Source organism: Furipterus horrens, unplaced genomic scaffold (assembly GCF_987537825.1).
Source record: "Furipterus horrens unplaced genomic scaffold, mFurHor1.1.pri manual_scaffold_1, whole genome shotgun sequence".
In the NCBI taxonomy this organism is placed as follows: domain Eukaryota; kingdom Metazoa; phylum Chordata; class Mammalia; order Chiroptera; family Furipteridae; genus Furipterus; species Furipterus horrens.
The window spans coordinates 117,091,361-117,118,926 of NW_028327171.1; the positions used below are offsets into that span (position 1 = coordinate 117,091,361).

General features: G+C 37.1%; 1 protein-coding gene across 1 annotated transcript in view; it reads left to right on the top strand.

Annotated features, from left to right (window-relative positions):
• The window catches only part of CNTNAP5 (contactin associated protein family member 5), a 1,232,224-nt gene that overhangs the window by 406,268 nt on the left and 798,390 nt on the right, over nt 1-27,566 (top strand). The gene's annotated exons all lie outside the window — the stretch shown is intronic.

Below are 27,566 nucleotides of genomic sequence, written 5' to 3' on the forward strand. Positions count from 1 at the left end.
AACTCAAGATGGATCAAAGACATAAATATAAGCCAGGACACCATAAAAGTCCTAGAGGAAAACATAGGCAGGAAAATTTCAGATAGCCCACGTGACAATATTTTCATGGATACATCTCCTAAGGCTAGAGAAATAAAGGAAAAAATAAACAAATGGGACTACATCAAACTAAAGAGTTTCTGCTCAGCAAAATAAAACATCAACAAGATGATAAGGAAACCAACCATATGGGAAAACATATTTGCCAATGATATCTCAGACATGGGACTGATCTCCAAAATATATGAAGAACATATATAACTCAACATCAAGAAAAGAGACAACCCAATTAAAAAATGGACAAAGGAACCGAACAAACATTTCTCCGAAGAGGACATACAGAAGGTCCATAGACACATGAAAAAATGCTCAACATCACTAGCCATCAGGGAAATGCAAATAAAAACCACAATGAGCTATCACTTTACACCTGTCAGAATGGCCATCATCAACAAATCAACAAACAACAAGTGCTGGCGAGAATGTGGAGAAACAGGAACCCTACTGCACTGTTGGTGGGAATGCAGACTGGTGCAGCCACTGTGGAAAACAGTATGGGATTACTTCAAAAAACTAAAAATGGAACTGCCTTTTGTTCCAGCAATTCCACTGCTAGGATTTTACCTGAAAAATCCTAAAACCCTATTCAAAAGATCTTATGCACCACTATGTTCAAAGCAGGACTTTTTACAATAGCTAAGTGCTGGAAACAGCCTAAGTGCCCACCTTTAGATGAGTGGATCAAAAAACTGTGGTACATTTACACAATGGAATACTATTCAGCAGAGAGAAGAAGGAACTCCTGCCATTTGCAACAACATGGATGGAACTAGAGAGAATTATGCTCAATGAAATAAGCTAGGCAAATAAAGAAAAGTACCATATGATATCACCTAATACAGAAGACCAAAGAACAACATAAACAAACGAACTAAATAGGACAAGGAGCAGAATAGCAGTCAATAGCGGGGAGGAGGGAGGGACAGAAGGGGGATAAGTAAGGGAAGGATTTGGTCAAGAGACGTGTATAATGTCAAGGACTCATGGACATGGACAATGGGGAGGTATATGATTGCTGGAGAAGGGTTGGGCTGGGTGAGGGGGAGCAATCGGGGGAAAATTGGACAACTGTAATTGAAAAACCAAGAAATAAAATTAAAAAAAGAAAAGATATGTATATGGATAACAGTGTGGTGATAGCAGAGGGGGAGGTAGATATAAAAAGGTTATATGGTAATTGAAAAATGTAATAGAAAATTAAAATATTTAAAAAATTATAAAATATTTATAAAATATTTAAAAAATTATAAAAAGATTGTAATCACTACTCAATAAGTACAAAATATATCATTGGTGGCAAAACCAAAGATTCTGAAATCAGAAACTATCTGAGTAACTTGAGTCTAATGATTAGCTACTCTTAGCTTCAGTATACTTTCAGTAGGCTATGCCAATTTTTTTTAACAAAAGCTATTTGGCAACCATGAGTGATTCTCCCTGAATTCCTCATTGGAATTATCTGTAATAGCTAGTGCATGCAAGACGGTGTCACAGCCAGCCTTCCCTGACACCTTCAGATTGCACCAGCATGTATTCTCTAGACACCTCTTTTCAGTGTATCACAGTTGAAATTTTCTGTTAATTCCTGTGTATGATTAAAACATGTCTCCTACTGACCAGAAGGTCTTTTGGAACAAGCACCACCTTATTTGTGTGTGTGGTTTGTTTGTCTGTTTATTTATTTATTATTTTATTTGTTTGTTTATTTCTTTATTTAGCACTAGCAGGAGAGCACCTCCAGAGCACACAAAGTGCCTAGCCCCTAATTGGCGTACATGAATATTGATCAATTTTAAATCCTTGCAAAAAATGTTTTTCTGTTTCACAGGTGAGAAAACTGAAGACCTGAAAGAGCAATTTTTCTAAATTAACATAGATAGCATGTGGAGAGCCAGAGACTTAGACCTTAAAGTGATGCTCTAGATTCAATAGAGTTCCTAATAAGATAGACACTGTCTCATTACCATGTTTTGTTTTTTCCAGGTGAATGAAAGGAAACTTAGGGAATGGTAAATAACTCACCCAGGCAAGTGTCTGTAGAGCTATGGCTTTAACTCAGGCCTCCCAATTAGGTGTCCAGACCTACTTCACCTCTCATCTGTTTTCTTTTCACCATGAGAACCATTTTCAGGATAGTTCTAGAGCCTCAAATCTACTCTGTGCTGGCTGCCCAGGATTTACTTGGCCCAGGCAGGAGCAATGATTATTTTGTCCCCAATGACCTGAAAGATTCTGTCCCACCAGAGTCCTGGATTGGCATTGGTTGAGAGTTAGGCTTTAGCTGTCACCTGCTTGCTTGTTCTAGTTTATGCTAGAGATCATTTTCTCTGAATGCTTCTTATAAGCATCCAGGCCTTTTTACTATATGGAAGTGTATCTCGAATCTAGGACTGCAGCAGTGTGTTCCTGTTGAGACATTAAGTAGAAGTTGTTGCAGGATTCATCAACTCAGGCAGAGGGGTGGACTGACTGCACTGGGATATGCTGGGCCCTGGACAAGTGCCCAGCAGATCCTGGAAAGATCCTGGCTGATGTGCCTTTGGAGCCCAGTGCGAACTCTGAGTTGTGCATTCTCACAAGCCAGCAAGCCTGTGGGCTGCATTCAAGCACATCAGATATAACTTTTTCAACTTGCCAAGTGAAATAAATTCAGAAGACTACAGAATACTCACTCTATCTTGGAAATATTAATTTTTGCAAGGAAGCTTTGCCTCATCCACTGAAAATGAAAAAGGGCCTTTTCCTATAGGCCAGCCCAGTATCTGGACTTAAGGCTTAGGATGCACCAGTTTAGCTGAACCAAAATATTTTCTGACCCATTGAAAAAATTCCAAAGCTGTCGAAATAGCCCCCTTTACTTTGTGGCCATGTTGCTTCATTCTCACAGCTGGGGGACTCCGTGACCCATCTTGAAATTCATTCTCATAATATGATGCCAGAACCCTGATGGGCAATGACTTACTATTTTAAATTTTTCTCTGCTTTTGAAATTGCTTTGACTTACTTGGTTTCTCTGTTAGACTATAAACTTCTTGAGGTCAAGAACTGTGCTTAGTTTTCTTTTCTAGCTCTAACCCTTAGCACAGAGTTGGGAACATTCTATGTTCTCAAGAAATTAGAAGACACGGGTCCTAGCTAGGTAGTTCATTGGTCAGAGACTTGTTTTGATACACCGAGGTTGTGGGTTTAATCTCTGGTCAAGGCACAAACAAGAATCAACCAGTGAACGCATAAGAAAGTGGAACAACATATCTCTCTCTCTCTCTCTCTCTCTCTCTCTCACACACACACACACACACACACACACACACACACACTAAAAGAAATCAATAAAATATTTTTAAAAGAGATTAGAAGACAGAGCAACTTTTTAGTATAATTTGATATTTTACACAGGTTAGTGGTTGAAGTGTGAATATACATTCAATGGTGTGGATATATTGTTTTTTCTTCCAGGACCGTGACTAGTTTCAGTTTGTGAGATCACAGGTAGTATTTTCTTGATTGACCATTAGATCATTATTATATGAACTCTTCTGTTAAACTGGAGGAGTGTAGTTTCACAAGAGTCCCCTAGCTCACTGGTGTAATGAACTGTGATCACTTAGGCAGTTTCCCTCTTTCCTGGTACTCCTGATAATACCTGGGCATAGGATATCTTTTTATGGTTGCCTTAGGTGAAATTAATTATTTAGTATGCAATATACACATTAAGCAGTAGGAGACTAGATTATATAGTCATTTAAAATTGTTGACCAGTTTTTACATGCTGGCTTTCCTGTCACCCACAGATTTGGACTTTGTGTCTTTCATTTACTCAAAGAGAGAATATCACTTGTTAAAACTGAAATATTAACCCTTTCCCTAGAACATTATTAAATGCAGGGAGTTTGGTCATTGGGATACCTTTAATCTGGAACAATGAAAAATATTGTGATAAATAATATATTTATGTAATCAATACTTATATTCATTGATCTCCCACCATGTGGCAGCTGATATAAATACATTGCTTTTTATTTTGATCACAACACTACAAACCCTAAGTATCATCATCTTACTTCTGAAAAAACCAAGTCAGATAAGTTAAATAACTTCCCTAAGGCCATCGAAGTACTAATTGGTGGTTTGGGATTCGTTTTGAGTCTGCTTGGCTCCAGCTCACAAAGACCTTCAACCTGGTGGTGCCACCTCTCATTTCCCACAGACTCAGGCTTTCTCAGGAGTAGCCTGCCAATTCTGCCAGCAAACACCAGCCTGGAAAGCAGGCATGGTATCCTTACAGTTACATTTTGGAGCAGTGGGTCTCAAATTACTTGGAGACCTGCAAAAATTATGGCTATCTAGGTCCCACTCACAGATATTCTGCCTTAATTTGACTGGAGATGTCCTGGACATGTAGAAGTTTCAAGTTTTTTGGCAGTTCAAATACGCAGAAAAGTTAGGAACATTGTTTCAGAGTCATGCCCCCAAATTCAGTGTGCAGATGAATCCCCTGTGGATTTGTTAAGGAAAATTCAGATTCCACAGCGTGGAGATTGGATCTGAGTCCCTATATTTCCACAAAGCCCTCAGTGACACCTGTTGCTGGTCCACAGACAAACATGTTTCTAGCACATCCCCAGAATTTACACTATTTCTCCTCCCACCAGACAAGTCCCTTATCCACCAGTTTGGGCTTCTCTTGGGAGAACATCTCCCACCAAGGTCTGTTCTTTCCCTTCTCAGCAGCTCTCAGCTCTCTTCAGTCATGCTCTCAAAGTCATGTGAAGCTCCAGTTTTGAAAAACACCGTGTTAGCTGAGTGGAATAAAGGGTAATGTGTAATGAAGTCAGGGTCCTAAGTTCAGTGACTGATTTGAATGCCCATAGGGATCAGTTAGCTTTTTTTCCCTCCTAGCCAGTCTCCAGTCTAGCCATCACATAAATGTGCAGGACTGGCCCTGAGATTTGACTGCTTCCTCTGTCATTCACAAAAATACTCACTAGAAAAGCAGCCAGTGTCAGGTTTCCACTCACGAAGGGGTCAGCCGTTTTGTCTTGTTAGAAATAAACATTCAACAGCATCAGTTATGACTGGTACTCACATGTTCTGGGCACTGTGCTAACCATTTTAGAAACTTCACAACATTATATGAAGTATGTAGTCTCATTATCCCCATTTTACATATGAGGAAGTTGGGCTCATGGATTTAACCTTATGGCAACACAAAGCCTATTAGCAACCTGGAATACTGGAACTGAGGCTGTATGGTGCACATTAAGATAATAAATTAATGATGGCAAATGATTCACAGCCTTTTAGGGTTGGACACATAAAAATACATCTTTCTAAGCCCTCTCTTGTTTCTTGATTCTCTGTATTGCTCCCTCAATTTATAATAATTATGATTGTCTCACTAATGTCTTGTGTTTTCAAAGAAGCATAAATCATATTGTCCCCATTAAAAACAGACAAAGAACATTATCAGCTACATAATATTGGAAGTATTTTAGCTATATCCAAAATGAGCAGCAAGTGTATCTACAAATTTAACTACCATAACAAGGACCTGGGTCTTCAGATGTAAGCATCTTAGACCCTTTGTTCTGTTATCAGTTTACAAGTAGCCTAGGAACTTCTCCATTCAACTTTAGGTTTTATTCCTATGCATCTGACAAGTGGGGCTGGCTTTACTTCCCCCCCTCCCCTCTCCCAGCTGCTAACCCTCCAAATGATCCCCATACCAATGATTCTGTTCCTATTCTGGTTTTTTGATTAGTGGTTTTTTGTGTTTTTTTTCTTGGGGGGGGGTGCGGTTCTGCTGTTGATAGCTGTGAGTTTGTTGTCATTTTAATGTTCATCATTTTTGTCCTCTTTTTATTAAATAAATCCCTTTAATGTTTCATATAATAATGGCTTGGTGATGATTAACTCCTTTAGCTTACCTTGTCTGGAAAACACTTTCTCTGTCCTTCCATTCCAAATGATAGCTTTGCTGGATAGAGTAATCTTGGCTGTAGGTCCTTGCTTTTCATCACTTTGAATACTGCTTGCCAGTCCCTTCCTGCCTGCCAAGTTTCTTTTGAGAAATCAGCTGATGGTCTTATAGGCACCCCTTTGTAGGTAACTCTTTTTTTTCTCTCTTTCTGCTTTTAAGATTCTCTCTTTATCTTGAACATTTGGCATTTTAATATGATGTGTCTTCATGTGGTCCTCTTTGGGTCTAGCTTGCTTGGGACTCTCTGTGCTTCCTGGACTTGTGTGTCTATTTTCTTCACCAAATTTGGGAAGTTTTCCTTCATTATTTTTTTACATAATTTTTCAATTTCTTGCTCTTCCTCTTCTCCTTCTGGCACCTTTATGATTCATATGTTGGCATGCTTAAAGTTGTCCCAGGGGTTTCTAAGCCTCTTCTAATTCTTTTTTTATTATTGTTTCCTCATTCTGTATTTGTTGACTGTTTATTTCTTCCGTATGTTCCAAATCATTGATATGAACCCCAGTTTCTTTGCCTTCACCTTTGGTTTCATGTGGATTTTCCTCCACTTCACTTAGCTTAGCCTTCATATCTTTCCTTATGTGTTTGCCATAATCAAGCTATCTGTCAGGTCTGTGAGCATCTTTATCACCAGTGTTTTGAACTCTTCGTCTGTTAGGCTGGCTACCTCCTCATTGCTTAGTTCTTCCACTGGAACATTGATATGTTCCCTCTTTTGGGCCATACTTCTCTGTCCTTCCTATTCTGTATTGTTTTTTTCTATTACAGTTGTTCCACTTTTTCAATTTTCTTAAATTTGTTGAGATTTGTTTTGTGTCTTACCATGTGGTCTATCTTTGAAAATGTTACATGTGCACTTAAAATAATGTATATTTTGCTTCTCTGGGGTGAAAGGTTCTATATATACAAATTAAGTCCATATGATTTAGAGTGTTGTTCAATGCCTCAATATCCTTGGTGTTTCTTGGCTTCAAAGATATGTCCATTGTTGATAATGGGGGGTTAAAGTCCCCTACTGTGAGTGTGTTGCTGATGATATCATTCTTGCAGTCTTCCAAGATTTTCCTTATGTATTTGGGTGCTCCTATTTTGGGTGCATATATGTTTACCAGGGTTATATCTTTTTGATGGATTGTTTCCTTAACATTATAAAATATCCTTCTTTGTCTCTCTCTCTCCCTCTCTTTTTTTTTTTTTTTTTTTTTGGTCTTCGTTGTGAAATCTATTTTGTCTGATATAAGTATTGCTACCCCTGCTTTTTTTTCATGTCTGTTTGCTTCAAATACTTTTTTCTATCCTTTCACTTTCAGTCTGTGTAGATCCTTTGTTTTGAGGTGGGTCTCTTGTAGACATCATATATGTGAGTCATATTTTCTCATCCATTCAGCTACCCTATGCCTTTTTATTGGAGCCATTTACATTTAAGCTTATTATTGATAGGTTCTTATTCATTGTGATTTTTTTTTTCCTTTTGTACCTGTGTTTTGTTTTGTTTTGTTTCTCTCTCTCTGTCTCTCTTTCTGCATCTTCTTAAAGCAGTCCCTATAATATCTATTGCAATGCTGGTTTGGTAAAAATGTGTTCTTTTTACTTTTCTTTTGTCTTTCATTTGAATGAGAGCCTTGTTGTGTAGAGTCATCTTGGTTTTAAGCCTTTGTTTTTCATTGCTTGAAATATTTTTTGCCATTCCCTTCTGGCTTGTAGTGTTTCTGTTGAGAAATCCACTGACAGTCTAATTGGAGCTCCCTTGTATGTTATTTGCTGTTTCTCTCTTACTGCCTTTAGGATATTCTCTTTGTCTTTGAATGTTGCCATTTTAATTATGATGTGTCTTGGAGTGGGCCTCTTTGGGTTTATCTTCAATGGGATCCTCTGTGCTTCTTGGACTTGTGTGACTTTTTCTCTCTTCAAGTCAGGGATGTTTTCTGTCATTATATTTTCAAACAAGTATTCTGTGCCTTGCTTCCCTTCTTCTCCCAATGATATGGATATTGTTATGTTTCATGTTGTCCTGCAGCTCTCTCAAACCCTCTTCATTCTTTTTCAGTCTTTTTTCATTTTGTTGCACTGTCCTGGAATTTTTTTCTATGTTGACCTCCAGCTCACTGATCTGATCCTCTTCTTCTTCTAGATTGCTTTTTATTCCTGCTTCTGTGTTCTTCAGTTCAGAAATTGTATTCTTTATTTCCTCCTGGCTCTTATTGATAGTTTCTTTATTTTTTAATGCTGGTGTAGTTCTCAGTAAGTTCCTTGTAACTTCCCTAGAGTTCATTGTAGTTTCCCTGGAGTTCTCCTTAATTCCCCTAGAGTTCTTTGTAGCTTTCTCTGAGTTTGTCAAGTTCATTGAGCTTCCCTATAACCATTATTTTGAAGTCCATGTCTGATAGTTTGCTTGCCTCTGTTTCATCTAGCACTCTTTCTGGGGATTCCTCTTTTCCTTTCATCAGCAGGTTTTTCTTTGTCTCCCCATTTTTAGTGATTTTCCTTGTTTGTTTTTGGTTTTTTTTATTTGTCTGCTTTGATTTCCCACCTTTGTGGTGTGACCTTGTGTAATAGAAGAGCTGGGGGATTCATTGGTGCAGTCTCTTTGATCTCCTAAAGATGTTCTTGGGATGTTCTTTATGCCATTTGTTTAGGCTGCCTGGTTGTATTTCGGTTTTGGTTGTTGTGTTGCTCTTTGGTGGAAACTTCCCTCTGGCTAGTTAACTGAGAGTCACTCTGCCCACCACATCTTAAATTCTTTTATGGAGTTGTGCTTTCTTCTCTTTCTGGATCCACCCCCAAAGTTCCATGGGTTTCATATCTTCCTTTCTGGATAGCTGTCTGTGAGGAGATCTAGCTAGATTCTGGGGCTGCTGTTCTCTTGCTCGTGAGTCTGCCGTAGCTGGTCCTGTGGTACCCTCTAGCACTCTTTATTTTTCTTTAGTAATGTTACTTTCCCGGCAAGCTGTGGTGCATGCCCATAGTCCTTGCCCAGTCTCATGTCTTGTTTCTGCTCCTCTTACAAAAAAGTCTTTGTGTGGCTTCCGAACTGCAGCACTGCTTTGTGTTTTTGTTTTGCAGAGCCTTGTTGCACACTCAGGCACAGGGTTGCCTGCCCAGGGTCCGTACCAAGTCTGGGGTTCTGTCTCAGCTTTCCCCCATGTGGGACCCTCTCTGTGGCTCAGTTATGCACTTTTGTTTGTCAGAGCCTTGGTGTACATGACTGGGGTTGCAGGGTTGCCAGCCCAGGGGGTCCCTACCAAGTCTCAATTCACACAGTTTCTTACAGTCAGGGCTGGCCTCTGTCTTCCTGCACCTCTGACTGTTTCACCAAACCTTCTTGCTGACTCCCTCTCAGATGTCGCTGGTCAGGGCATCTATGGTGGGAGTACCATTTCCAAGCAGATCTCAGTTTATAAACTGGTCAGCAGATGCCCCTTTTGGTGTGGTAAAGATGCTAGGCTGGAAAGCCCGGCGACTCCACCTAGAGGGTGTGGACCATAGTTTCTGCCCTTTCCCACACTGCTCCCATGCTCCTGCCCCCTGTTTGCCCTATCTGAAAGTCACTCTCACTCACTCTTCACTCCATGTTTATACTCCAAGTCCTTCTGCAATGGGAGCAAGCAAACAACACTGTTATTTACTCTGCTGCCATCTTTTCCCCTCTGCCCTTGCTATTTTAACTACAGCACCTCCCCAAATCTTTCTCTCCAGAATGATTCTCTAACCCTTCCTCCTGCTTTTTTTCCTGATTAGCATTTTATCACTCTCTAAAATTATTTATTTTCACCTCCACACATCCTGCCATCTTCCAAACTTTCTGTCTATAGTTTGATAGTATGTCATCAAAACCAGGAACAGGACCTGGGAAATAGGAGGCACTCAATGAATATCCCCTGGAAGAATGAATGTATGAATAAATGAATATTAGCCATGGAGTCAGTAGAAGAGAATTCTGCACTGGATGAGAGGTTAAACAGAGATGGCATTTTAGGATCCTCTATCTAACCATAGGTTTAAGATTTATAATTCTGTTTCTTTGTTCCCATTAATAATAATAATTAATTATCATTACTAATTTATTGATCTTGAGGGTATGATCAATGTGATTTTGTGGGTAGTGACCCAAGAACACTGTACTCCTACAAAAACAGCACTCAGTATTATCATTTATCTATTGGGCTGTTTCAGTCTTTAAAGATTTCTGGTATAAAACAGTTTCTTTTTTTCCTCTTTACACCTCCTGAATACTATTTCACCAATATAGACACCTTTAATTTTTTTTCCAGGGATCCAAAGTTAATATTCCCTAACTTGCTTTAATAAAAATTGTTTGTCTTTTAAGAAAACATCAATGTGCAAAAGAAACAACTGATTGCCGCTCACATGCCCCCCATCTGCGGAAACAGCCCCCAATCCAGGAATCTGCCCCAACCAAAAATAGACCTCTATGTTCACAGGCTGGTGCTCAATCCACTGAGCCACACCAGCCAGGCTAAAAAATGTTTTTAATGAGGTTGGTGAGTAGACTGTTGCTAAAAACAAACTAGAGGAAAATAATGTATGACAAGTTTTCACTTGCCATAATAGGTATAAAATTGGTTTTGTAGGACTTCCATTTATGACCATTTAAAGAAGTATTTTTTTAAATTTTATTTTTCGGTTTTTCAATTACAGTTGTCCCATTTTCCCCCCATTGCTCCCCCCCATCCAGCCCACCACTTCTCCTGAAATCATATCCTTCCCCATTGTCCATGTCCATGAGTCATTTTTCATGTTTCTTGACTAAACATTTTCCTTACTTATCCCCTTCTCTCCCTCCCCACTCCCCCCTATTAACAGCTATTCTGCTCCTTGTCCTATTTAGTTTGGTTATGTTGTTCTTTAGTTTCCTGTATTAGGTGATATCATATTGTATTTTTGTTCCTTTGCCTGGCTTATTTCACTGAGCATAATTCTCTCTAGTTCCATCCATGTTGTCGCAAATGGCAGGAGTTCCTTCTTTCTCACCGCTGCATAGTATTCCATTGTGTAAATGTTCCACCATTTTTTGATCCACTCATCTACAGATGGGCACTTAGGCTGTTTCCAGCACTTAGTTATTGTAAACAGTGCTGCTTTGAACATAGGGGTGCATAAGTTCTTTTGAATTAGGGTTTTAGGATTTTTCGGGTATAATCCTAGCAGTGGAATTGCTGGATCAAAAGGCAGTTCCATTTTTAGTTTATTGAGGTAATTCAATACTGTTTTGCACAGTGGCTGCACCAGTCTGCATTCCCACCAACAGTGCAGTAGAGTTCCCATTTCTCCACATCCTCACCAGCACTTGTTTGTTGATTTGTTGATGATGGCCATTCTGACTGGTGTAAAGTGGTAGCTCATTGTAGTTTTTATTTGCATCTCTCTGATGGATAATGATGTTGAGCATTTTTTCATGTGTCTATAGACCTTCTGTATGTTCTCTTCAGAGAAATGTTTGTTCAGGTCCTTTGCCAATTTTTTAATTGGGTTGTCTCTTTTCTTGATGTTGAGTCATATAAGCTCTTTATATATTTTGGAGATCAGTCCCCTGTCTGAGATATCATTGGGAAACATGTTTTCCCATATTCTTGGTTTCCTTCTCATCTTGCTGATGTTTTATTTTGCTGAGCAGAAACTCTAGTTTGATGTAGTCCCATTTGTTTAATTTTTCCTTTATTTCTCTTGCCTTAGGAGATGTATGTGTGAAAAAATTGTCACGTGGGCTATCTGAAATTTTCCTGCCTATGTTTTCCTCTAGGACTTTTATGGTGTCACGGCTTATATTTATGTCTTTGATCCATCTTGAATTTATTCTTGTGTGTGGTGTAAGTTGGTGGTTTAGTTTCATTTTTTTGGACGTCCCTGTCCAGTTCTCCCAGCACCATTTGTTAAAGAGGCTCTTCTCACTCCATTTTATGTTCCTTAATCCTTTATCAAGTATTAGTTGACCGTATATTCCTGCATTTATTTCTGGACTCTCTGTTCTGTTCCATTGATGTTTATGTCTGTTCTTATCCCAGTATCAGACTGTTTTGATCACAGTGGCTTTGTAGTATAGTTTGATGTCTGATATTGTGATTCCTCCTGCTGTGTTCTTCTGCCTCAAGATTGCTTTTGCTATTCGGGGTCTTTTTTGGTTCCATATGAATTTTTGGAGTATTTGTTCTAGGTCTGTGAAATATGTCATTGGTATTTTAATAGGGACTGCAATGAATCTGTAAATTGCTTTGAGTAGTATGGCCATTTTGATGATGTTGATTCTTTTCATTCAAGAACATGATATTTGCTTCCATTTATTTGTATCTTCCTTAATTTCTTTCTTCAATGTTACATAATATTCAGAGTATAGATCTTCTATCTCTTTGGTTAAATTTATTCCTAGGTACTTTATTTTTTTGTTGTTGCTATAGTAAATGGTATTTTCTTTGTTGTCTCTGTCTCTGATATTTTATTGTTGGTGTACAAAAATGCTTTAGATTTTTGTATATTTATTTTGTACCTTGCTATATTGCTAAATTCACTTATTATATTGAATAGTCTTTTACTGGAATTTATAGGGTTTTCTATGTATACTATCATGTCATCTGCATATGATAGTTTTACATTTTCTTTCCCAATTTGGATGCCTTTTATTTCTTTTTCTTATCTGATTGCTATGGCTAGGACTTCCAACACTATGTTGAATAGGAGTGGCAAGAGTGGACAGACTTGTCTAGTTCCTGATTTCAGGGGGAATGCTTTCAGTTTTTGTCCATTGAGTATGATGTTGGCTTCAGGTTTCTCATATATAGCCTTAATTATGTTAAGGTATGCTCCCTCTATCCCCATTTTGCTTAGTGTTTTCATCATAAATGGGTGTTGTACTTTATCAAATGCTTTTTCTGCATCTACTGATATGATCATGTGATTTTTGTCTTTCATTTTGTTTAGGTGATGTAGTATATTTATTGATTTGCAAATATTAAACTATCCTTGCATCCGTAGGATGAATCTCACTTGATCGTGGTGTATGATCTTTTTTATGTATTGCTGGATCCTGTTTGCTAATATTTTGTTGAGGATTTTAGCATCTATGTTCATCAGTGATATTGGCCTGTAGTTTTCTTTCTTTGTTGTGTCTTGACCTGGTTTTGGAATTAGGGTAATACTGGCTTCATTAGAAAGACTTTGGGATTTTTCCCTCTTCTTGGATTTTTTGGAATTGTTTGAGGAGGGTAGAAGTTAGTTCTTCCCTAAATGTTTTGTAAAATTTGCCTGTGAAGCCATCCAATTCAGGGCTTTTGTGTGCAGGGAGATTTTGGATTACTGTTTCAATTTCCTTCTTTATTGTTGGTCTGTTGAGACTTTCTAGTTCTTCTTGATGCAGATTTGAAAGGTTACATGTTTCTAGAAATCTATCCATTTCTTCTAGGTTGTCAAATTTCTTGCCATACGGTTGTTTGTAGTAATTTCTTACAATCTTTTGTATTTCTGTGGTATCAGTTGTGATTTCTCCTCTTTCATTTCTGATTTTGTTTATTTGGGTCATCTCTCTTTTTTTTTTTTTTCAGATGAGCCTGGCTAGAGGCTTGTCAATTTTGTTTATTTTTTCGAAGAACCAGCTCCTAGTTTTGTTGATTTTTTGGATTGTTTGTTTGGTCTCTAAGTCATTTAATTCTGCTCTGATCTTGATGATTTCCTTCCTCCTTCTTGCCCTAGGCTTTGTTTGTTGTTGTTCTAGTTCTTGTAGCTTTAGGTTTAGATTTTTTATTTGAGATTGTTCTATCCTTTTCAGATATGCCTGTATTGCTATGAACTTCCCTCTTAGGACTGCTTTTGCTGTGTTCCATAGGATTTGGGCTGTTGTGTGTTCATTATCATTAGTTTCCAGAAATTTCTTGATTTCTTCTTTGATTTCATTGTGAACCCATTCACATTTAATAGCATGTTACTCATTCTCCATGACTTTGGTTGTCTTTGATTTTTTTCTCTGAGGTTGATTTTTATTTCAAGGCCTTGTGGTCTGAAAAGGTGCTTGATATGATTTCAATTTTCTTGAATTTGTTGAGACTTGTTTTGTGTCCTATCATGTGGTCTATCTTTGGAAATGTCCCATGTGCATTTGAAAAGAATGTACATGTTGCTTCTTTGTGGTGAAAAGTTATATATATTAGTTAAGTCCATGTGGTTTAGTGTGTTGTTCAATGCCTGTATATTCTTAGTGTTTCTTTGCTTCAAAGATCTGTCTATTGTTGATAATGGAGTGCTAAAGTCCTCTACTATGAGTGTGTTGCTGTTACTATCCTTCTTGTGGTCTTCTAGCATTTTCTTTAGGTATTTGGGTGCTCTTATGTTTGGTGCATAAATTTTTATCAGTGTTACATCTTCTTGATGGATTGTTCCTTTAAGTATTATGAAATGTCCCTCTTGGTCTCTTTTTATTGCCTTTGCTTTGATATCCGTTTTGTCTTATATGAGTACTTCTACTCCAGCTTTTATTCATGTCTGTTTGCTTTGAATACTTTCTTATATCCCTTTACTTTCAGTCTATGTAAATCTTTTGTTTTGAGATGTGTTTCTTATAGACAGAAATTATGTGGGTCTTGTTTACTTATTTATTCCATTAGTCTATGTCTATTAATTGGAGCATTTAACCCATTTACATTTAAGGTTATTATTGGCATGTATTTATTCATTTCCCTTTGTGCCTCTGTTCCTGTCCTCTTTTTTTCTTTTTTCTTTTCTTAAACATTCTCTTTAGTATCTCTTGCAATGCTGGTTTGGTGGAGACGTATTCTTTTAATCTTCCTTGGTCTGAAAAACTCCTTATTTCACCTTCCATTTTGAATGAGAGCCTTGCTGCGTAGAGTATTCTTGGTTGTAGGCCTTTGTTTTTCATTGCTTGAAATATTTTTGACCATTCTCTTCTGGCTTGTAGTGTTTCCATTGAGAAATCGGTCGATTGCCTTATCGGAGCTCCCTTGTATGTTATTTGCTGTTTTTCTCTTGCTGCTTTTAGGATTCTTTCTTTGCATTTAAGTGTTGCCATTTTAATTGTGATGTGCCTTGGAGGGGGCCTTTTGGGGTTCTTTCTCACTGGAACTCTTTTTGCTTCTTGAACTTGCATAACTTTTTTCTCATCAAGTTTGGAGATTTTTCTGTCAATACTTTCCCTATCATCTTTTCTATTCCATGCTCTTCTTCTCTCTCTCTTATTCCGATGATCCTGATATTATTTCTTTTTATGCTATCCTGTAATTTCTTTACATCTTTTTCTTATTTTTTCAATCTTTTTCATTTTGTTGTGTTGTCTGCGAATTTTTTTCTACATTGTCTTCTAACTCACTGATTCTATACGGTGCTTCATTTAGCTTGCTTTTGATTGATTCTACTGTGTTTTTCAGTTGAGAGATTGTGTTCTTCATTTGTTCCTTGTTCTTGTTAATAGTTTTTATGTCCTTTTTATGTTGGTGTAGTTCTCCGTAAGTTACTGTAATTTTCTTGGAGCTTTTGGTAACTTCCTTGGAGGTTGTCTGATAGACCACCCCATTCTTCAACAACCCAGCCACTTAGTTCAGCCAAACCATTCAGCCTCAAGGGCAGTGATGCAGAGAGGATTAAGTGAGGCCTATATATACAGACAATCACTCAGGTAATGAGATCATAGGCTTATGCCCTTTGAAAACAGAAAACACATGTTAATTTATGTAACATAACCCACATACAAATATCTAAATCTGTAAGACCATCCTATTGGAAAGATATCCAGTTGCAAGGCATTTGACATTCTTCTTGCCTGTAAATCAAACATCTTTGATAATACCACAGACATAGTTTAACTTTCAAATGAAAGCAAATTTTAAATGAAAAGAAACTTTAGAGATGGTTAGCTGCACTACTTTATAGTCTACCACTGAGCATTGTGACTTTCCTTGAATCAAGATTTTTCTCCCAAAGATTACCCTCCTTGTCATAAAGGGACTGCATAAAGTCCATTTTTAATTTACCCTGTTCATTTGCATAAACACAAAAAGAGCAGCAGATAATTACTCATAATCTTTAGTTCTGCTTTGCTGGAACTTACGCAAGGAACATTTAGGGTGACCTTCACTCTGCCCTTCAGTGCACAGAATCTGAACCACATACCTGGCATTCAACCTTGCCTTTAAACACTTGTCTTTTCCAAGTCCTTCGGGTTTTCCATTGTGCCTTAAGGTCCCTTCTAGCCATCTTTCAGGAAAACAACCTTCATTCCTTCCCTGGAAAGGTAGCTGTGGATCACACAAACAACCAAGATACCAGGCCTTTTATCTCATGGGCTTTTATTACCTTCGAAAGTCAATCCCAGTTCATCAGGGCTTTTTGGTAACAACCAGAGCCCAAGCATGTCTCCTTTAGGCATGACATTCCAATCAAAGTTTTAGTCAAAAAAACCTTTATTAATGACTGGTCTTATTAGTTTTATGCAAAGAAACATGTCATTACTTACTTCCTTAGAATGCCAAACTATGGAGGGATTAGAAAGGGAGAAAAATATACAGTGTGAAGGAAAATCCTTGTCCTTCTAATATTCACTGAACTTGCATTTCCATTCTTCATATTTTCATTTTTTCCCCCATTAAAATTTTTTGTTTGTTTTTCTATTACAGTTGTCCCACTTTTTTCCCCCTCTTGCTTCCCTGCACTCTCCCCCCCTTCTCTCACATTCAGTCCCCACCCAGTTGTCCATGTCCGTGGGTAATTTATACATGTGCTTTGACTAGACCCTTCCCCTTCTTACTCCCTTCTCTCCCTCCCATCTCCCCCTCTATTACTGTTAGCTTAATCCTAGTTTACATACCTCTGGTTCAGTTTTGCTCATTTGTTTGTGTTGTTCATTAATTTCCTGTAAAAGGTGATAGCATAAGGTATTTTTCTTTTGTTGCCTGGCTTATTTCATTATGCATAATTCTCTCTAGTTCCATCCATATTGTTGCAAATGGTAGAGGTTCCTTCTTTCTTTCTGCTACATAGTTAGTACTCCATTGTGTAAATGTATCACAGTTTTTTTGATCCACTCATCTATAGATGGGCACTTAGGTTGCTTCCAGCACTCTGCTATTGTAAATAGTGCTGCTTAAAGCAGACCCTTTAGCATCTCTTGCAATGCTGGTTTGGGGGTGATGTACTCTTTGAGTCTTCTTTTGTCTTGGAAACTCCTTATTTCACCTCCATTTTGAATGAGAGCCTTGCTGGGTAGAGTATTCTTGGTCGTAGGCCTTTGTTTTTCATTGCTTGGAATATTTTTTGCCATTTCCTTCTGAATTGCAGTGTTTCTGCTGAGAAATCTGATGATAGTCTTATTGGAGCTCCCTTGTATGTTATTAATTGTTTCTCTCTTGCTGCTTTTAGAATTTTCTCTTTGTCTTTGAATGTTGCCATTTTAATTATGATGTGTCTTGAAGTGGGCCTGTTGGGGTTCATCTTCATTGAGACCCTCTGGACTTCCTGAACTTGTGTGAGTCTTTCTCTCATGCTAGGCAGTTTTCTGTCATTACTTTTTCAAACAGGTTTTCTATCCCTTGTTCTTCTTCTTCTTCTCCTTCTGTAATTCCTATGATATGGATATTATTATGTTTCATGTTGTCCTGCAGCTGTCTTAGAACCTTTTAATTCTTGTTCAGTCTTTTTTCATTTTGTTGTACTGTCTGGGAGTTTTTGTCTTCGTTGTCCTCCAGCTCACTGATCCGATCTTCTGCTGCCTCTAGCCTGCTTTTAATTCCTTCTACTGTGTTTTTTGATTCAAGGATTATATTCTTCATTTCCTCTTGGCTCTTATTGATAGCTTCTATGTCCTTTTTCATGCTGGTGTAATTCTCAGTAAGTTCCTTGTAGTTTTTCTGGAGTTCCTTATAGTTTCCCTGGAGTTCTTTGTAATTTCTGCTGAGCTCATTGAGCCTCTCCATTATCCATGTTTTGAATTCCATATCTAATGATTTACTCCCCTCTCTTTCATTTAGCACTCTTTGTGGGGATTCTACCTTTCCTTTTGTTGGGCTCTTGTTTCTCTGTCTCCCCGATTTTGTGACTCATTGTTTGTTGCTGCTTCTTAGAATGATCTGCACTTCCTGGATCTGCCTCTGGTGGCATCAAATCCTGTACCAGTCTGGGCCTTGGCAGCCTGTTGGAGACTTCCAGGGATCTACTGCCTTTGTCTGTCTCCTTTAGTTGTTAATCTATTCAATCTGTGATTAGCCATCAGGCTTAAGGACTGAGGGTGTAACAGCTTAATTCCTGTAGGGAGGGCATTTGCTGCCTCTCAGGCTGACGCCGCTTGGAGGGGAATGGTCTGCCTGTGCTACGGGGGTGAGTCAGCACTAGGACCCAGTTGGTTGCTTCCCCAGTTCTCCCCTCAAAGCCACCACACCTAGCTCTCCCCAAGTATCTCTAGTCCTCTGTGCCTTCCCTGTGCTTGAGCCCAGGGTAAGTGAGGGCCAAAATATTTTCTTATGTGATCCACTTAAGAGCTCTTTTTGCTGTTTCTCTCCAGCTAACAAGAAACACTGTGGCTTTTTGCTTTTCATAGCTGGATACTATTTTACTTTCCGCTCTGTTGCTGTATGCTGGGACGCCCAGCTGGGGATTTAGAACCTGCCTTTCTCAGGGGGAACCCCTGGCTGCTAAGTTGTTTCTCAGTCCCTTTAGCTGCCACCTGTGTGATCCCAGCCAGCACTTCCGTGTCTCTGCACTTCCTACCGGTCATGTTGTGATGTAGCGGCCTTTTCTGTCTTTCTGTGGTTATAAGACTTCTCTCCAGTTAGTGTTCGGTTGGTTATTCCAGATGATTTCTCCAAAATTAAGTTGTAAATTCAGACTAGTGCTGGGAGGAGGTTAGTGTAGCTTCCACTTACTCTTCTGCCATCTTGGATCTCTCATGTGTCATCTTCTTTTTCTGGATCCACAACTGGTCTATTGAGGCAGGCCAAAGGTTCCTGTTCCTTGTAGCAGCAGTGTGCACCCGTGGTGGCCAGCATTTTTTGGTGTCTTTTGGAGCCACCGGGGTGCTTGTGCACGCACAAAAGGTGGCCTTAGCGCTAGCCTCAGGCCTGCTGAGCGGCACCCTGGGGGTTGGTCTCTTGCTCCTTGGGGCAGCACGCCAGACACTTGTGCACAGTGCAAGTGAGTGTCTGTGAGTCGCTGCACCCGCTGTTCCCGTGCTACAGCCGCCTGCATTTCCTGTGCTGTAGCCACTTGCAGTTCCTGCACTCGTCTGGGTGGGAACGAGCAGAGCCCGCGCAAGTGGTCTGCGCTCCAGCCTGGCACCCACTGGAGCTGGCCAGGGGTGTCTGCGCATAGTCTTCTGCATGCCCAGCAGGCCCTCCCTTTGCCCGTTGGGGCACTGATCTTATGTCTGTTTGGATGTGTCCTAGGGGCACCTGGATGCTTGGCCCCACGCACCTGGGCCAGTGAATGAGGGCACTCCCCTATGCACACCCACACTACCCAAGGGGAGGGTTGGGGAGTGAGTGGGCTAGCACACTTCTGTGCCTGTGCTCCTCAAGAATGTCCTATCATCCCTGACCTTTCCTCCCCTCTCCACAGTTCACAAGAGAAAAACATAAAGCAAAATCACGTACTCACATGCACAGCAGTACCCTGTTTCTTGTCTTTCAGCGCCAATCCCACCTGGTCCTCTCCTGTCTCTGTCAGCGGGCAGAGATCCACTCTCCTCCCGATTCCTCTCTGGGGAAGCCTGTGGTCGCCAATAAGCCTTTGTGTCCTTCCTAAAGAAGTATGTTTAAAGAGAATAAAAATAGTAAGAGTTTGTGTATACAAACTTATCATCAGTCCCCATAATATTAAAACAAGATTATAATACTTGAGACATAAGAACATTGGTTTGTTCTTGAAAATAAAATAAAGAAAATAAAATCTGTGCATTTTTTAAAAGTAATTACCAGGCACTCCATGTATTTTATTTTCTTTAAACTTTACTTAAGTCCTATGAGGTGAATATTTCAGAAATGCAGAAACTGAGGGTCAGAGAGATTAAAAAGCTAATGGGAAATTTAATTCAGATTTTGAACCAGACTTGCTCACCATGTTACCTAACAGCAAGTCGGGATCTCCTGCCTGCCACCACCCACTAGGCAAAATTTAGAGGCAAAGGTTTGGTGATAAAGGAAAAGAGTCTTTATTCAAAAGCAGTTACTTAAGCCTATCAAGTCACAGCTTTAATTACTTAAGCCTATCAATTAAAGCTAAATTCTAATACCTGGGTTCTATCTTTTTCCTGTTAATTTCTTATGGTTAGTTTACAAACTAAAACAACATAATATGCTAAAGCTACACAAGTTTGGGAGAATGGCAGGCTTCTGCCTCAGAGCCTGATCCCTATAGAACACCCAAAGAATAAACCTTATACCCTCTGCCAGGTCAGCATGATTCTATGCTATGCCCAGAGTTCCTTCCCATACAGAATACCATCTATTGGAAAAAGCAGGCAGATACAGAATGATCATCCAGGCATCCTTGAGGAAGAAGCACCTGAGAGCAAGCCTGAGAGCAAGAGCCAGAGCCAGAGCCAGAGTCTGAGAAGAGAGCCAGCTCAGGAACCAGAAAAGCTCACAAAAGCTTGTGAGCCAAAGAGGTAGCATGCATTTTATTTCCATTGGCTCTGGAGACATTCAGCCTCTCAGCCAATCCCATCCTAGATTGCTTTCCATTGTCTTGGCAAACTCCAATGGCCCCTCCTGATCTGCCCAGTGATCTTAATCAAATCTCTCTGCCAACCATACCTTGCTCTTTGCATGCTGCAACTCTGCCTCCTGTGGTTTAGACTATTACACTCAGCATAACTACTGATTGTTAAAGATACATATGTACTATAGTGTACAACTTTTATCTAGAGGTGTGTCTTGGGGAACTCTACACACACATATATATAATATATAATAGTTATATAATAAAACATTAAATATATATGAATTAGATTATATAATTATATAAAACCACATATTACATATAAGTATATAATATATAACATACTATATAAGATAATAATATATAAAACATGATATATAATATAATATTTAATATAATAATATTATGGTGGTAGAATTATGAGTGCTTCTTTATTTTCTAATTTATATTGTTCTAAATTGATAAAAGGAATCTATATTACTATTCACATTTATGTTTTAAAATATCTAATGGGCTTTTCAAAGAGCAATTATAAATCCTTGGAAACTAATTTTAAGTGGTGCTAACCGTGCTTACCTCAAATGTGCCCTGGAACTACTATGAGAAGCAGAATATTAGGCTGGTGAGACCCTGATCTGCCTCATCACCGCATATTTAAAGATAAACTACTCATCAAGTAAAATCTAATGTGTCTTCCATTTTTCTAGCACTTCCTACAACTCAGTAGCTAATAAAATGTCATATTCAAATAGTATTGAGCTATTTAATGTGTTTCCTTCAGTATGTTAAATTTGGAAATCACTACAAAAGTTAACATTACAATTATTTTTCACCTTCATCTACTGAAAGAAAGGGAAATCACTTCATTCCACATCTTAAATGCAAGGCTGTTACAAAAATTTATTGTCTGTATTTACTCTGTGTATGGATGTTTGAAATTGGACCCAGTGATGAAACATGAATTTTAGAGAAGGGGTTTTCAATTGCCAGGCCTATTGGAATCAAGATTTTGGAACTTACAGTTCAATTTCCATTACTCTCAAGTCTTCATCTTTTTAAAGGCAGATTCTAGGCTTAATGTGCTCACCAAATAGCTATCATCTTCAGTAGATGACTTGGTGCCCCTCTCTCTCTGTTTTTTTTTTTTTTTTTTTAATTTTACTACTTTATTTATTTTTAGAGAGAAAGTAAGGGAGAGAGAAAATGAAGAAGAGAAACATCTATGTGTGATTACCTCTCGCGTGCCTCCAGCTGGAGACTTGTCCCACAACCCAGACATGTGCCCTGCCTAGGAATCAAACTGGCAACCCTTTGGTTTAGAAACCAGTGCTCAATCCACTGGGCCAAACCAGCCAGGGATCACTCTTTTTAATTGTGTAAAATGGGAACTGCCACATCTGCAGTTCATTGAACAGAAATTCTGTGATTGCTGTTGTTGTGGTGCTAGGGGAAGCTGAACATTTCATGGTCCTGACACAGCAAGGTTATCTTAGTAACACAGTGGGCAAGCCCTCTGGCTCCACTTCTTATCTGCTCTAGGTCTTGGTAAGCCCAAGGACATCTTGAAGCCTGGGTTCCTATTTCTTGAAGTAGGAAATGATTATATACATACCTCAGAGTTGTTCTGGATAGGAAATTAAATAATCTTTATAGAAAAACTGGTACAAGGTCAATCACAGAGTAAGTTCTTGATGCAACTATCTAGAGATGTAGATTTGATACAAATTATTTTGAATGCTGGTTCTTATATTTATGTTTTGTTATTTGGTTAATGGACATGATAATAATAACATTCATTTGTGCATATATATATATATATATATATATATATATTCATTACTGGAACATTAGGAGGGAAAATGGAGATGAGCTTTATAATTCTATCACTGCTGTCTACTATCATTTTAAACTCCTGTTGACATTTTTGTGTTTTTCTTTTTTTTTTAATTAATTCTGTAAGCATTTTCATAGATGTAGTCATACATATTTATACAAGTTTTATGAAATCTTTATCATTCAGCAGCAACCTAAGTACTTAATCTTGCTATTCCAAATACTGGGCATTTTAATTAATATTTTCATTATGAAGTAATTATGCATATTTTTAAATTTAAAAACTATAGATAATAAGATTTTAAAAGTGTACTCATTTGTAACTTCATTGGCCAGAGATAACCATTACTAACATTTTAAATATTTCATCTAGTCTTTTTTTATATGCATCCTCTAAGATTTGATTCAAGGTACTAGTCATTGTAAGACTTACCATTATTTTCTTTAAAAAATGCTAACAAATAAACATTGAAAACAATGTTTTCTTATAATTTAGAGCTTTCTTTTTGTATATTTTGAAATGGCCCTCTTAATTTATATATAGAGGGTTTTTTAATAATATCATTATTATTATTATTATTATTGTATGTACATAAAAAAATAGACAAATAAAATGGTCAAGATATTTCTAAAACTTCCACATTCTGCATAATCTGTCCTGAATCAATCACCTTGATACATCCATGTCTATATCCAACAACACGTCCATCTCTGTTCTATTGGGTTTACACATAAGCAGTGTGTCTTCAATACTGAATAATATTTTAGCACAATTTTTAACAGCAGTTAAACTTAATATTTGTAGGACCAACAGTGCACATAGCCAATATGGTAAAAAAGATATGTCTTAGCTCTGCCCAAGCCTACATAATTTTCATTTGGCCAGCAGTTTCCTCATGGCCAATGATGAGGCATTATATGCTTTAGCCTGATTTCAGACATATATAGCTTAGAACTAGTGAAAAGGAAATATTTTACATAATTTTTACATAAAATTTATTTAGTTTTATCTCTTTTAAATTTGCATTTAATATTAAACTGGAAATGCTTCCAAGTATCTTCAAAACTCTTAAAAATATAATTTATTTCAAGTATTCAACAAATAAAGAGCCACACATTCTCAGTGTTTTCAGCTTTTGGAACATTGCCATTATTGAAAACAAAACTTGCAAACAGAAATATATTGAAAATTATTGATATAAATGCAAGGGAAGAAATGAACAAATTAAGTGATTAACATTCAAATGTGTATAAAATTCAATTCAAAACCTCTGTATTTGCATTTTGGGATATCTTGACATCTGGGAGGATGTTTGCATGGAACTCCTATTTTTAATTAGTTAAGTTCATATTCTGTATCAGAAGAAAATGAAATTGAGAAAGCCTATGATTTCACATAACTCTAAATCTGATACAACACACGAATATTCATAAAACAACTTACTTAACAAGTTTTGTTGGTTAAAGTATCTATTAGGAAAAAATCCTGTGAAAAAAAGGCAAACATTGCATACATAAAATATTTTGGATTAAATATATAAACATTCTATACCAAAAAATTAGGATTGCAAATAACCTGCATGTAGAAAGTATGCTCTGAATATACCAGAAAATTAAGTACCAATAGTAAATTTTCACAATTACAAATAGTATGGTCTATTGAAGAGTCAACTAAATATGTTAAAATATTTTGATATAAAACATGTAATTATGAATAATACTGCTAACATACTTATTTTTAAAAAATAATACAATATGAGATCCTATTGACAAAATGAATTTCTAAAAAAAATAAGATATTATAGACATTGTATTAAGGAACTGACTAAAGTATATAAATAGCAGACAAAAATTATTTGGCTTATTTTGCTTTTATGATTCAAATCATCCATATCATATTTTAAGGAAATTATTTAAATATACAATGGTTATATATATTTTTAAATAATTCTATTAGCAAAAATAGTTTTTCTTAATTTTAAAAGTATTACTATTATATATTGTATTTTATGTACAGTATACATAATTATACATTACTTTATTATTTAGTACATAACATTTAAATAATTTATTTTAATAAGTAATATATGTTTAAAAGACTTAATAAATAAATATAAGTAATATATTAAAAAAATTTTTTTACATCAGACAAAAATCTCTCCTGTGATATGTATAAGATGTTTAACCCTTAATGTAGTACATTTTGGATGTTATGTTTTTCCTTATTGTGCTCATTATTACACATATTAAATTAATATTTAATTTGCAATTCTGATCATCTTGTTAGGATAGATTCCAAGTAGTGCATTTTTTGTCTTATACTAGTAATATTTTAAAATTAAGTTGCATCAAAATCTTCTGAAATATTTTATATATTATGTGAATATCAGAAAATAATAATAATAAAAATTAATAGTTAATTTAAAGATAAATAAGTTGCAATAGGTGTTAAATAACTAAAAAAGTATCAATGGCACTTTGTAGAAAGATCATGTTAAGCAAATAATGTGAAGAGCACTTGTGAAAACTTTTTAAAAATAACTATATTTTTGTGTTCAATTATATCGTTAAATCTGAGGGTGTTATTGGGTATTTGCTATCTTCTGAATGTTATGCATAATGCTCTTGATCTCAAAGTAAGTAAAACAGTGACCCTATCCTTTAGAGAATCTTCTGTTAGTGGCCTGAATGCAAACAGCAGAGGTAATCACCACAAACACTTGCAGTTCTAACAGAGTACCTGAGAGCACTGACCAGAGTGACTGCTTCACCTGCTGAAGGGTGGGGTTTGTGATGGAATGAGCATCAGGCAAATTTCATAAGCAACATAATTGAGGAACTAAGTCTGAGATGTTGAGTAGCTTAAGAGCTGAGAAGAGACAAAGGATAAATACAGAGAAGCAACATGGACAGAGTCTTCAGGTTAGCAAAAATATGGCATCTTGGAGGGACAGAGAGATGAGTGGGAAGTTGATCCAAGCATGCGCAAGGCTCCGAGAGAGGATAGAGCAGGGGCAGGAATCAGGTCCAGGATTAAACTGGAGTAAATCTCATTTTTCTTGCTGTGGATGTACTCGTTGTATTAACTCATACTTTTGTAGCTGGAACTGCTACTTGTACTGTTTACTGTTCCACCTAGTATATTTCTTCTAGATATATTTATTGATACTTCATTTTTAGTGTGCTAAACACAATGATAGCCCCAGAAATAGTGTTGGACACAACAGATAAACACGATGGTAATAAACAAATACAATAACATTACAATTTAAAATAACAACAAGTTTTATGAAAACAGAGTAGCTAAAGAATGCTTGTGCTAAAATTTGTTGTGGAAATATTCTGGATTAAGAGGTCAAGAAGTCCTCTCTGAAAACTTGATATGTGGACTACAGCATGATGCTAAAAATGGTTTAGCCTATTTAGTATCAGAGGAAAACCTGTCTACCATCAGGCATGACAAAATGGCAAATGCCAAGGCTCTGGGACAGGCTATAACTAGAATAAATCCAGTAACTGAAGTTTAAGAGCAAAACAATAATGAGAGGGGTACAAAAGGGATGTAGAGATAAAGGATCAAAAATGCCTCTAGCAGTTAGAGATCTTGGTGAAGGATTTGAATTTTAAATTAACTGCTATGGGCAGCTACTAGAATTTTCTGGAGTGAAAATAATGTGACTTTAGAAACCTAATTATGTTCCTGTAATAAAAATTAAGATTACTCATAGTGTTACTCTAATGTAGAAGGGAGTGTATGCTACATGTATGCTGCAAAAAATCATTTCTTAATTGTATTTAATATTTGAACATATAATTTTGGATAAAACTAGAGAGTAAAACTTAAACATGATTCTCAAATTGACTTTTTTTCCTTTTGATTAACTATACAGATCATTACAGATTTTTTTTAATTGATAAGAAAGTTATTCTCTCCAGTTTCAAACTCTGGGGCTCATCCTTGGCAAAGGTGGTGCCATCCAGCTTATGAATGGTGGATGATGTGCTGTGGAGGAGAGAACACAGGTCTACCATGGGAGGCTAGGGCTCAGTCTTGTAAAACTGAATGTATAATGAAACCTTTCTGATCATTATGCTTCAAGTACATTATTAGTTTAGAAATGAGTTACTTGTTCTTATTGTCCTTATGTCAGTGGATTTGAACATTTTTGACTGATTTTGAAGAAGTAATCATATTTTTTTGAGGAAATTGCAAGAATGGAGTAATTAAAGGACTCTTGTAGGTGACTAAAGTTTACAAAAAAATGTGAATAATCCTCTTCTAAGTAGTATATTATATGTGTATATTCAAAATAGAATGTTTTAGAAACTATTATAAACATTTATATCACATTTTTCTTCTATTAATATTTTAGGCTATTCTCCTTCTGTTTTTGCTCTATGTGTTTTTTATACTTTTGTTCATATCATAGAGTCTGCTATTCACTTGGTTATATTGTTAGAGCACATTTTTATGCCATTTGTCAAAGTAATTAATGCTAGCTAACAACAACAGAAAAACACACTTAAAATATTGGTGGTTTAATGAAACAAAGATTACTTTTCAAATAATCTCAGAAGAGATTGGTGGCCTTCTGTCGTCTCTTGCTGCACCATTTAGAATGAACACTCTACAAACTTTCAACAGCAGGAAGACAAAAGGGAGAATGTATACACACCAGTTTTTAATTGCCCCAAAATGACACAAATGCGTGTCCTAACAGTTCACTGGGCAAATCTGGGTTAATGGCTAAGTACAATGGAGGACATGGGATGTTTATGAGCACTGTCTGTCACACCTGCCCTCTGTCACCAAACATCTGCCACCCTCATATACAAACAAACTCTTTTTTCTAAAGTATATTTTATTGATTATATTATTACAATAGTTCTAATTTTTTTCCCCTTTGCTTCCCTCTGCCCAGAACCTCCCTCTCCCAGCAATCTCACCACACCAGACCATGCCCATGGGTCATGTATACAAGTTCTCTGG